Genomic DNA, 12,660 nt, shown 5'->3' on the forward strand with positions numbered 1-12,660 from the left:
AACTTGACATATGATTACATCACACATTTTACAACTTACTCTTTGCATTATTTTGATTAAACAAAGAATTATTAATTATTATCTATCTGTTGATTAAAAATTGTATACATACTTATATACAATGATATATAATGATGCAACATTTTTCATGCATCTATAATTTTCTCCATCTTTCATAGTAAGGGAATGCGGGACAAAGCGAAATAGTTAAGATGCCTGAGCTGTTTTTAAAATGAGGTTGAATATTTGTTCTCAAAATTAAGGTTTATAAAGAACAATATACTGTCAGCCCCGCTTAATCGAGTAACGGATAAACGAATACCCCGCTTATGTGAATAAAACCTCCCAGAACCGAATATTTCCCCATAGACGCAATGTAATAGATCCCCGCTTTATCGAATAATTTCCCCTGATAATCGAATTATATTAATCAGCTTACGCTAATATTTTTGCTGGGAAAATTTTTGAATCAATTAGAAAAAGTTGAGTAAGAACAACTATTGACGTTAAAATATAAAGTAATATTTATCGCCGACAACGGGCGAAAAAAACATTTATATTCCATGGAAACGTTTCCACTCTTCTGTCAAATTCTTTTGTTTTTTGTCATTACAAAATAATAATAATAAATAATAATAATGCAGTAGATAATTAAGTTAAATGACACAAACAAATATACACATTTTAGACGATAAATTGATAAATATCAAATATAAGATACGGTATACTAGGGGAGGGGGGGGGGAGGAGCCAGAAAAGTGTTTCCAAAAGACCTTGAGCAAGCAATGCCCTATTATGGAATTTTTAAAAAAATAATGTACTGAAAAAAAATGCTAAAGCAAAGATTTCATAACTCATGTTGTAAGTTACTTTTTATAATTTTCATACGTACTTGTCTAATCATTAAACTTTGTTTTTTATTTAGCTTATTTCAAAAACTCGTTCGCAATAACATTAGTTATTTCCTTTACATAGCTATTGATTTATTATTATCACATTTTAAGACAAATGTTGTCAATTTAGAAAGGTAAAAAAAATGTCCCCGCTTTAAGGAACCGGCGATATTCGATTAAGCAGGACCGACAGTATTTTATTATAAAACTTCCATTGAAACTTTATTTTGTTATTTTTGGCTTAATTATAAACTAATTCGGATGAAATCAGCAAACCTTTTGAATGGCTCCTATACGAGAAACGCTATGTTTTCCCGTCTAGACTGCTGTCACCTCTCAAGTACCCTCAAGAACCTGTTTCAAAACTGGACTACGTCTTTAACAAAAGCGGGAATCGACAGCAGTCATTCCACCTTACTTATAGTTCAATGGTTATGAGTCAGCTGGTAAGTCGGACATGTAAAAAAAAAAAAAGTTCCGTCTAGAACTATACGAGGCTACTTTCCCGTATACCCATACTACTTTCTAGTACCTGATCAATATACTCAAAAATAGCTAAAATCACAAATTATTTCAAACATATTCTTTTAATAGTTTAAGCTAATTTCTAGGAATAAAATATTCCTCACTCATCTAAAAAAAAAAAAAAAACCGAACAAATAAAAGAGCAGCACCTTTTAAACAAAGCAGCTAATGCACTTTAAAAAAAATTCTTTAACAGCTTTCAAAACGAAAAAATAATAATTAAAATTAATAAGCTCATTAAAATAAATACATCATATCAAAAAAAAAAAAATCGTTTCTTTTTCCCCTGTTGCCAAAAATAATTTTTTAAATGAATTAATGCCCTTATCAAAATAAATAAAAACAATAAAATGTCAACTTAAAGAAATGCTTTTCATTGTCAAAAAAAAAAAAAAAAAAAATCGTCTGCGCATACCTCTATGTAGAAACATAAATGACTTCGAGTTTATCCACCGAAAACTGAATACGTAAATTAAAACTTTAGCGTGAAAATAAAAACAAGTCATATCAACAATAATTATTTCACAGTTAAAACCATAGCTGCGGAGTCAGAGTCGGAGTCAATCTCATTTTGGGATACAGGAGTGGACTCATTTTGGGAGTCGGAGACGAATATCCAAGAATCGGAGTCTGTCATTTTTCCTCCGTGTCTAAATTTTTGCCAAAGTTACGAAGGCAGAGTCGAAGTCGGGGAGTCGGATTCCGATTAATTGTCGGGCACAGGAGTCGGATTCGGAGTCAGGTGCCCCTAAATTCTCGGAGTCGGAGTCAAGAGCTATTTCCAACATAATTTGTTTGAAAAAAATCCGCCTTCAAGTACGGAATCTACATTGACTTTCAGTTTCCCCGTAGGCGCTAATGTTAAAGGATTTGAACTGTTCAAAATTAAACTGAAAATTGTTCAAATCGAAAGATATTTTATTCGCAACTCCAACGAACTGTAGGGGGCACTGAAGTCACTGTTTAATGGCGGAATTGAAAACTAAAACAAACGCACATGGTAACGAAGAAAATGCTAAAAGTGTTGTGATTTTTGTTCGTACGTATGATTTTTTCGCTTTATTCTTTTTAAATTAATTTTCAAAGTCTTGTGGATATTCTGGCCCACGTAGAAAGAAATGAGAATTCAAGAAGCATTACTAAACGTCAAAGATTAATGCAAACTACGTAGTTCGTAGTTCTAAGCAGCTATTTTCATGATGTTGAATTCGATATTTATCAATTCTTGATAAAACTAAATAATAATTGTGGCCTGACAAGAACAACAATTAATGCTAGAAAATTCAATATGACATTACAAATTATTATCGAAAGAAGATGATACTTCTTTGCCTTGCTTGGCTAGCGCTTATTTTTTTTCCATTTGTAGCTGAGTTATTTCTCTCGAATTCCCGAATCGGTTCATTTAAAAATTTTCTGTTTCGATTTTTCTAATTTCTGAGTTACGATTTAATTGTGTCATGTTATGCAAATCATCAACAAAATTCTCACGGATATATGGTGGTAGTTTTCTTTTCAGTTGATTGACCATTATTTCTTTTCACTTATCGAATTCTGTAATCTTACTACCATTTTATTCCACTCATGATAAAAATTAAAAATGGTTTAACTAAAAACGCGAAATCTCGCCAAGGCTACTTTGCTCGCACAATACCAAAATTATAACCCTAAACAAATTTGGCGAAACCTTTCAGCTGAGAATAAAAGGAATAAAGTAAATTCTTTCTAGGTTAAACATTTTTCATTTTGTTCTACGATAATAAATCCAAGAAAATATTTTGCATACTGTCCATTCCAACTAAATGCTGCTGTAAAATATGATTAGTTAAATTAATTTAAGATTAAAAAAAACTCATATTCTTACAAATTCATACAATAAAAAATTTTACCTGGTATAACGTTATCCAATTTTGTTAATCCAGAGTTTTCTTGTTTACGCGTCCACCATTTAATACTTTTTTGAAAGAAATAAGGAAAACTAACATTATTTTGAGAAGCTCGAGAATACTCTTAGGGGACGAATTAATTTCTGTAGCTGAAAGCAAACTAAGACACATCGATTGCGTTAATAAATACTCAGAACAAACTGCCTGTGTTTACGTCAACACACACACATGGAACTAAAACGTGGCAATGTTTTAGTTCCATCGGCAGTTTTGTAAATCACCGCAAGGTAGCGTATTCGAGGGCTGGAGTTCCGAATATACAAGTTTTTCGTCAAAAGCATTTTCCTACAAAGTTTGCTTGAAGAAAATTCGCCTCACATTTCGGAATTGTCTTGAATTTCCCCGTAGGCGCTAATGTTAAGTTTTTTTGAACTGTTCAAAATTGAACAAAAAATAGTTCAAATCAAAAAGTGAAATATGGGAATGAGGTGTCCTCACAGAGATCATTCGAACAAAAAATAAGTTTGTTCGAATCGGACTATTCATTCAAAAGTTATTAGGGGGGGGGGGGCAGACAGAGAGACCGACAGACATTTTTTCCCATCTCAATACCCTACTTTCCAATTTCTAATTTTTTCGATTTTTATTTAATTATTTTATTTATTTTTGACTTTTTTTTTTGTTCTTCGCGATATTTTTAAGATGCATTAAGCCTTTTTTCATGCTTTTTTCTTCTTTTTCTGACTTTTACTGGGAAAGTGGGCTAAAAGGAAATTATTGATTTCCTCTCAGCCAAGAATTTGCCTGATGACAGCTTATATGCAACTATGAATAAATACACAAGTCAGCTGGTTGTGCTCCGGTGGAAAAATGATCAGCTGGTACATTGAAAGTTGACGCAGGAGTTAAAAAAAGCGGGAGCATCTATCGCCTACTAGAATGCACTAGCTGACGAGTTTTACCTCGACTTACTGCCAGCTGACTTTATTTATTAGTTAGAAAAGTATATTAACAATCAGCTTACAAATTTTTATCTAGGAGGAAGAGATATATGCTAAATTATTTTCCTTATTTCTAAAGAGTGAAGTAACATACGCTAACATAGCATACAATAGTGGTCTAACCTACTGCCTGCGGATCACATTCGTCCAGTGAATGGATTTGGTCCAGCCAGCAGGAAGCTTACAAACCAAATGACCGGCCTTTATTTGATAATATATTTTCTTTTTGAATTTTTTAGAGAAAATTAAGCCAAAAAAAAAAAAAAAAAATCACAAAAAACGCAAAAAATCGCTTTAAGTAAGAAAATTTCGTGGGTGTACGGCGAGGAACAGGGGTACCACTGACCAAAAACCACTGACCAAGGGATCCCAACCTTTCCGACTATGCGCCCCCTCTGAACGCTGATGTGAATTCACGCCCCCATCTTCCGTACACTACCATAATCGGTATTAGAAGCTAACGTTGATTAGTTGATTATTAAACGAACATGCGAATATAGTTTGTGTGCAGAATTTAATTTTACAGCAAATAATTTAATTTTGTGCATATTAAAAAATTAATTTGAGGTAATCTGGGATCCAGTGATGTTGGCATTTACAGTCACTTTCATAAATAAGAGGGCTGCCACTATTTGTCCTGGGAAAGTTTTTAAGTATTAGACTGTAACACCTGAGGTGACTTTCGATGCCTTGTTCTATATTTTGATTTAATGTGTACGCTAATACTGAAAATCTAGATCCATGAGGATACTATAGTATTAAACCTGTGTGCGTCTGTGTGGCAACGCTATCTCCTCCGGACTGGAAATGTCTACCAGGTCAATACTGGTTTGGATACAGAATATCAAGGGGAAGGCGGTTTTTCCTTGTCTCAACCCCAGTTCCGGATTTCGACTTAACGGGGCCCTAAGCTATTTCAGGTATAGGGCCCCTTTTGTAGTTTGAACAAAGTTTATCTCGGTGGAGTAAGAAGCGATTTTTTTTCTCTTTACTATGTTTGTCTCTTTCCTCTGATACAAACAGCAATACTTTCACTTTGTTGTGTTGTGTTTTAATGTGCTTTCCCCGATGTCCTGTTTGGATTGACCTGAAGAGGGGGAATGGTATCAAGAGAGTGACTCAGGACACCCCTTTAAGTGGAGCTTAGATTGTCTTTGGGCCCGGGGGTTTCTCCCCCGGAAGAAATTTAAAAAATAGATATAAAACTTGGCATTTTGAAGCCGTATAAGATGTAGTTGGAACTACCAAAAATACCAGGACAGAAACAGACAAACAAAACTTAAAAAAAAAAAAAAATTAAGATAACACTCAGTAAAAATTGTTTTTGATTCGACACATCAATGACAGCAGTTGACGAGAGAAAGAGCGCGGGAAGAGAAAAAACAGTGGATTGTTACTTGCTCACATTGGCTTTTGGTACAATTAGTTTTAAACATCCCTCCAGCCCACCCACAAATGCAACAATGAATTGAATTTCAAAAGTAAAAAATGCTTGAAAATAAATGGTGTACAGTTTCAGAAAATATGTAACAAGAGAGTAACATACTGCCCACTTGAACAATTCATAATGTATACTCTTGATAAGAAATAAAATCGGAGCCCACTTTGCTTAGGATTTTCAGACTTATCTAATTATTTTCAAGGACTCTAGAACAATTAAAATTATTTAACGCACTTCATTTGTACTTTGCAGTCTCTGATATTTTAGTACTTGATTGTAAATTTTTACAGTCCAGTTTTAACTTTGTAAGAGAAGCAATTTTAAATTAAAAAGAAAAAAGAAACTATAGATTTCTCATGACAAAAACTTTGTTTCTGTTGCAAGTGAGGCAGAAAACGAAAAAGAATAGATCTAGTGTATTTTTTTTTCCATGCTAAACAGATTGACAATATGCAGAAGAAGTATGCTAAAAGCAAGCAATAACAAAATAATTTCCAAAATACTGCATTCGAAATTACATAAATTGCAAGATATGAAACATGTGAGTCACAAAAATGTGTAATATGTTTCAGAAACAGGAGAACCATGGTTTTTACATTTTTGGTGCAGGATGTTTTAGCAAGGAGCTTAATATGACATATATTGGCATTCCTTATCCCTACCCCCTCCCATTTGTGGTTTGTAGCCACACTTTTCCAAATTTTTAAGGTACGCATGATATATTTCAAATTTTATTCTCAGGACACAAATGAAAGATTTACAATTCCAACTCCAATAAACTATAGGGGGCACTGCAGCCACCATCTAATAGCAGATGAAAAAGGTAAAACAAACATATGCCGTAGCGTAGAAAATGCTAATAAGCCTAGTAATTTTTGTTTGTATGCATGGTCTTTTTGCTTTATTTTTTAAAATTAATTTTTAAAGTCTTGTGGATATTCTGGCCCAGGTAGAAAGAAATGAGAATTCAAGAAGTATTACTAAGCCTCAGAAATTAATGCAAATTACGTAGTTCGTAGTTCTAAACAGCCATTTCCACGACAATGAATTCGATATTTATCAATTCTTGATGGAACTACGTTTTCATTGTGGCCATAAGACTGACAAGAATAACAACTAATGCTAGATAATTTAATTATATGACATTACGAATTATTATCAGAAGGAGATGATACTTTTTTGCCTTGCTTATCTAGCACTAATTGTTTTGCATTTGTAGCTGAGTTATTTTTCTCAAATTGCAGAATAGGTTAATCTTAAAATTTTCTGTTTCGTATGTTTCTAATTTCTGAATTATGATTTAATTCTGTCATGCTGTGCAATCGCTAACAAAATTCTCATGGATAAATGGTGGTAGTTTTCTTTTTAATTAATCTACCATTATTTCTTCTAATTTATCGAATTCTGTAATCTTTCTACCATTTTATTCCACTCATGATAAAAAATAAAAATGGTTTGACTGACATGCGAAATCTCGCCAAGGGCTCTTTGCTCGCACGATACTAAAACTATAACCCTAAACGTTTTTGGCGAAACTCTTCAGCTGAGAATGTAAGCAATAAAGTAAAGTTGGCGCACTATTTTGGCAATGAAAATTCTCACCTTTTGTTTTTCCGAGTTCAAATTTCTTTCTCGGTTAAACATTTTTCGTTTCGTTCTACGATAATATATTCAAGAAAATATTTTGCATACTGTCCATTCCAACTAAATGATGCAGTAAAATAAGGTTAGTTAAATTAATTTTTTTTTAAACTAGGCAGAGATGAAAGCTCGAATTCTTCTGCTAATGTTATTAAATCCTTCTTTGGAGCCTAAAAAAAGACCCTATTCTTACAAATTCACACAAAACAATAAAAAATTTTACCTGGTATAACGTTATCTTCTTTCAAAAAAAAAAAAAAAAAAAAAAAGTTTCGAACAGACGAGCACATTTGTTTTTAATTTCCTGCAAATGCGAAGTTTGTTAATCCAGAGTTTTCTTGTGTGTACGCTTTCGCCATTTACGATAATCAACTCACTTTTTAGAGGAAAATAATGATAACTAACATTATTTTGAGAAGCTTGAGAATACTATTACGGGACGAAACAATTTTTAATGCTGAGAGCAATCTAACACATATCGAATGCGTTAATAAATACTCATAACAAACTGCCTATGTTTACCAACAGACACACGTCGAACGCATATGTTTTACCTTTTTATTTAATTTTGTAAATCACCGCAAGGTAGCGTATTCGAGCGCTGGAATTACGAATACATGAGAGAATGAAAGAACACGCAGAGCTACAGGCGGGATCGAACCCGCGTCTCTCTGCTTACAAAGCTGTTGCCGAAACCACTCGGCCACCGAGGCCCCGAATGTTCATTTGACAGTCAAGAATACCAGTTACAGTTGAGTAGTTAACTCCATGCTCTTTACGCGATTCCAAGTACTGACACTTTTTCTTTTCTGAGCAATCACGATTGCTTATTGTTTTCACTTGAATGCCACTGATGCTCGTTTGATTTTGCTTTTCTGTGTTTATAATGCAAACTCCTCTAGCCCACTGACCTCCGCGAGCACGTTCTTCTTCTGTGCGGTCTTCATGCAGAATCGACTTTTTTCATGCCGGACCCACTCCACTTGACACAATCCTATTTAGACAAGAACAACATCCAGCACACATCGTCCAGCATACAGGATCCAGCACACAACATTCAGCATAGAGCATCCAGCACACAACATCCAGATTCCAGCCCATGGCATTTATTTGAATTTTGATATCTTGATTTCAAACTATTGTTACAAATTCTGTAAATAGTAATTATTGTAGTAACGTAACCTGTAAATAGTTTCCCGTAATGAATATACAATTTTTTTCATTCGGCTGAAGTATACGATCCCCTATTTCCTTTTCTTTTCATTGATAAAATTTGATAACGGTCTACGCATTTCGAGAAGCAGTAAGAATGTTGTGGAAACTTTTTTCGATGATTATAAAAGCGTCCCGCGTGATAAAAAGTTAAGTTTCGATTGAGAATTCGAACTGAGAGTGTATTTTGCTCTGTTTATTGCGAGGCATTTCGCTGTGTTGTTTTCGTATTTGGAAGTAAATACGTGTGTAACCGTTGAGTTTACGGTGTTGAGTGATATTTGTTGTTGCTGATGATTAATTTAGCAGTTGTTAACGATTTCTTCTGTACATAGTGTAAATAAAGCTCCTGTGTTTTTATCAAGAACTGTGTCGTCCTTTCAAGAAAGTTGGAAGTCGAAGCGGATCCGTTACAATTGGCGCCCAACGTGGGGCTTCTTCTGGACTTTCTTGGAGTAAGTGTGACTTTGGACATTTTTTTTCATAAAGACTGTTTGAATTTATAGACTTTGTTTTTATGGTGATTACTCGCGCAATGGATGACCAATTAAAACAACTTCTGGAAGCAATTAATGCTGTGAAAAGTGACTTGACCGAAAGTTTGGCGGCTAATCAAGAGCAATTGAAAAATGAATTGGCGACTAACCAAGAACAATTAAAAAATGAATTGGCGACTAACCAAGAACAATTGAAAAATGAATTGGCGACTAACCAAGAACAATTGAAAAATGAATTGGCGACTAACCAAGAACAATTGAAAAATGAATTGGCGACTAACCAAGAACAGTTAAATAGTGATTTAACTGCTAAAATTACTACAAGTCAAGATGAATTAAAAAGTTACCTAACGTCGATGAAAACCATGATGGAGAATCAACTAACCGCCATGGGAGATAAAGTTGATGCTCTGGAAGAAAAATTTGATGTGTGGAAGAGCGTATCGCCAATGTGGAAAATAAATTGGAAGAAGAAGACAAGAAATTTACTTCATTTAAGGAGGAAATAATTAAAGACATGGAAAGGAGATTGGCGACCGCGGAAAGCAGCTCTGTACAGTTTGGCGCTCCCACATCTGTTGCTCGACCGTCAATTAAACTGGCCACATTTGATAGGAAAAGTTTGTGGCAGGTGTACAAGACCCAATTCATGATAGTGGCGGAAGCGAACGGATGGGACTCTGCTACCAAAGCCTGCCATCTTGCAGCATCCCTGAGAGGTGACGCAGCGGACATTCTTCAGACCCTTCCGGACAGCCAGTGCCTGGATTTCGCCGCCCTCACATCTGCGTTGGAGCTTCGCTTCGGTGAGAAGTGCTAGAAAGATTTCAGCCGACTCCAGTTGAAGTCCCGTTTCCAGAAAACCGGGGAAACCCTGCAAGAGCTTGCGGCGGACCTCGAGAGACTGTCTCATCTTGCTTTTTGCGACTGTCCTGCGGATGTTCGAAACAAGGCACTCAACTAGTACATCGACGGGGTTCGAGATCCGGAAATCCAGAAAGCTCTACGGATGGCGGATGTCAAAGACTTGAATTCTGCTGTTGTGTATGCGATGAAGTTGGAGGCCGCCCAGCAAGCAACCCGTGTGGATCGCCATCCCATCCGAACTCCGGAAGCTGATGAGTCTGATTCCAGGTCGTCCCATCTCGCTGAACTTGAGAGACAACTCGGTGACTTGGCAAGACATCTGAACAGCATTACAGCCCAAAAGAAACAAGAGCAGAAGTGCTGGAAATGCGGTAGTGAAGGGCACCTGCGAAGGAGTTGTCCTGCTCGCCAAGCTACGCGAGGGAAAGAAATCACCTCCACCAGAGCTCTGCAGATTTCCTCTACTAGTAGTGGCAGTGATGGACTTTTCATTCACGCACATGTAAATGGGAATCCTTGCAAACTGATTGTCGACACTGGAGCCAATGTGACAATCGTTAGAACAGATGTGGCTCGTGAATTTGGATTGAAACTGTTGTGGACATCGCCACGCGTAAGTCTCCAGACTGTGACAGGTGACAAAATTGAGATTGAGGGTAAAGTGGACTTGGAAATAGTGTTTGGGAATGCCACCTACCATCATACGGCATTCGTTGCTGATATCACGGACCCCTTCATTCTCGGATTGGACTTTTTAAAGAAATACGACTTCACCCTTGACTTCAAGACTAATGAACTGCACTCGATGAGAGAAGACATAGCCATCTTCAACGTTGAAAATGATGTAAAATCCGCTCATCAAATAATAGCCCAAATAGATTTATAAATTCCCTCAAGGTCAGAATCATTAATACCTGGCTCCATTGAAGAAAGCAATAGTTTTCGATTTGGACTCATTGAATACCCTAACCTAAGCAATAACCAAAAAGGAGTGCTCGTAGCATCTACGCTTGTGGACCTTTCTAAGGATGTAATTCCTGTGAGAGTCGCCAACGTGAGTGAAAGGCCAAGGAATATCCGGAAAGGTGAAGTGTTAGCAACTTGTACTCCAGTAAACTGCATCATTAGAAGAATCAATTCCCCCGAGACTGTGTCTTCTGAGTCCTTGACATCGAAGTTAATCGGGAGTGCACCCTTATCGAAAGATCAAAGAACTGCTGCGGAACAATTGGTGGATGACTTCAAGCATCTGTTTTCATCTACATCGGAGGATGTTGGCGGTACGAATTTAACGTAGCATTGGATCTACACTGGAGAACACCCCCTATTAAGCAGCATCCAAGACGACTACCGTTCGCCAAGAAGGAAGAGGTTGAGACCCTCCTGAAAGAGATAAAGGAGAATGATGTAATCGAACCCTCATCCAGTCCTTGGGCCTCTCCCATCGTCTTGGTCCGAAAGAAAGATGACTCCACTAGATTTTGTGTCGATTACCGACGGCTGAATGAAATCACCAAGAAAGACAGTTACCCTCTTCCACGAATAGACGACACCTTGGACACTCTTTCCGGACACAAGTGGTTTTCGACCCTGGACTTGAAGAGCGGCTACTGGCAGGTTGAGGCACACCCTGATGACCGAGAGAAGACAGCGTTTACAACTGGACAAGGCTTATGGCAGTTTAAAGTGATGCCCTTCGGCCTCTGCAATGCACCAGCTACGTTCGAGCGTCTTATGGAGACAGTGTTAAGAGGACTTTCCTACGAATCCTGTCTGGTCTACTTAGACGATATCATCATCGTGGGATGCAGCTTCGAAGAACATCTGGCAAATCTTAGGAAGGTGCTGCAAAAGCTTAAGGAAGCCAATCTGAAGTTAAGTCCGTCCAAATGTAATTTGTTCCGCCGGGAAGTGAACTGCCTAGTGAAAGCTGTAGAACCCTTCCATCATTACCTCTACGGCCGAAAGTTTCTGCTTCGGACAGATCATGTCTCGTTAACTTGGCTTTTGAACTTCAAGAATCTAGAAGGCCAGATAGCCAGGTGGATACAGCGGCTCCAGGAATATGACATGGAGATCAAGCACCGAAAAGGGTTTTCTCACGGTAATGCAGACGCTTTATCAAGGAGACCCTGTCCTGAGAACTGCAATTATTGTTCCCGAATCGAGAAACAGTATGGAACGACTATCCCTACTGCCTATCAGGTGACAATGACTCCAACATCATCAGAACCTGATCCATGGAGTGACGACCAAGTTCGAAAAGATCAACTTGAAGACCCAGATATAAAACCAATTTTGGAGTTCATGGAGAGTGACAGTCGGCGACCTAGCTGGCAGGACGTTTCCATCTTCAGTCCTGCAACAAAAAGATACTGGGCTTTATGGAACTCGCTCCATTTACGGAACGGCGTGCTGTACCGAAAATGGGAATCTGATGACGGCAAAACGTCTAGGTGTCAGTTACTACTTCCCCGATCAAGGATTTCAGATGTTCTGAAAGAAATACATAGTAGTGCGACTGGAGGACATTTTGGTGTCTTGAAAACCCTCAATAAAGTTTGGGAGCGCTTCTTCTGGAGCAAGGCGAAGGATGACGTGGAGAAGTGGTGCCATTCTTGTGACGCCTGTGCTGCTCGTAAAGGACCGAAGAAAAGAAGCAGAGGGAAGCTACATCTGTACAACGTTGGAGCTCCT

This window comes from Uloborus diversus, chromosome 2 (assembly GCF_026930045.1).
Source record: "Uloborus diversus isolate 005 chromosome 2, Udiv.v.3.1, whole genome shotgun sequence".
In the NCBI taxonomy this organism is placed as follows: Eukaryota; Metazoa; Arthropoda; class Arachnida; order Araneae; family Uloboridae; genus Uloborus; species Uloborus diversus.